The sequence below is a fragment of the Arachis ipaensis genome, chromosome B03, assembly GCF_000816755.2.
Source record: "Arachis ipaensis cultivar K30076 chromosome B03, Araip1.1, whole genome shotgun sequence".
NCBI lineage: Eukaryota > Viridiplantae > Streptophyta > Magnoliopsida > Fabales > Fabaceae > Arachis > Arachis ipaensis.
Window position 1 is genome coordinate 80,619,759 of NC_029787.2, and position 1,458 is coordinate 80,621,216.

Genomic DNA, 1,458 nt, shown 5'->3' on the forward strand with positions numbered 1-1,458 from the left:
ATTGGCTTAGAATTCCTTTTGAATCTCTTTCCCAGTCTGTGTCTTCCAAGCATATCCCATGTAAGATCTCATCAGGGTCATTTACTCCCTGCAGTCTGGCCTCATAGATGGGCTCTTCATACGTTATGGTTCTCAACTTCAGGGCTCTTGTAATGGATGCTGGACTGAAATTCACTTCAACCCCTCTAACATAACTTTTGTAAGGGACGCTGTCTTCACTCTCTTTCACAGCATTTGCATAAAATTTCCTGATCATGACTGTACTAATCTTGGTGAGAGGATCCCATAGAAGGTTGACTACACTAATCTTGGTGAGAGGATTGCATAGAAGATCCCATCTTCTTTTCCTAGTGATTTGCCTCATGATGGGGTATTCCCCGTCCCTCAGCTCAAAACCCCTCTCATGAATGATGTGCTTTATTTTCATGAATCTATGATATTTTCTTTAATGAAACTGAGATCTAAACTTCCTTCTATCATAGGATGGGGGTTCGGTTACCATTGGTTCCTTTTCCTGTCTTCTCTTTGAACTTGATGAAGTCATAAATTCAATTAGAGGGAGGAGGTAAAGGTGGATCTGTGGTTGGTTGAGGTACGGTTTTATAGTGTAAAGAGGACTAAGAAAGAAATGTTGCTGTTGAGAGGGGGTGGGACGTGTTTAGGATTACACAAAGTGGAACAAGGACTTATGATTGTAAGGAAGACTTGTAGGAACATATGATGCAAGAAATGTCTCAACCTATTTATAGGCAAGGCATTAAAGCTTTGGACGAAGACCATACTTGAAGAGGAATTCGGTCATGACTTATGAAGGGTAGAGATTGAGTTGAACAACATAGTAACTTCATGAGATGAACAGCTTGCATGTTCTCTTGAGGATTGACAAGGATTCTCTTCCCATTGATTGCATGAGGTTCGTCCTCCAAGGTGACTAGCATGCAGATTTTTGCTTTCCAAGGTAGACACACCTCTCTAGGCACATGTGATCCTTCTCTCTTGGCTTTCCATAGCCGTGTCTTCATCTTGTCTTTACCTCAACCTTCTTTTTCCTAATTAAATCAAAATGGTAAGCTTTAGGACACAACTGTAGCACGGTGATGAAGTGGTGAATGCTTAGATTATTTATTATGTTTCTTAGTCATAAAAGATCAATTGTGTCCTTTACTTAGTGAACCAAGGTTTGGTGAACACCAAACTTGTCTCTTGCTAAGGGATTAATGTAAAATGCAAGCAATTTATCACAATTGATACCTTCATCATAAGTTCTAATTTATTTTCTAATATAAATTCCTGACATGCAACAATGTATGATTCATCTATGCATGACTTTGATTCTATGAACAAAAGTTGATTCTTCTGAAAATTGGTACATATGCAGACACCAAACTTAATGTTTGGTCATATACTTCATCAAAATGACTAAGCATATGATCTAAGAATGCTTGAAAAGCTAATTTT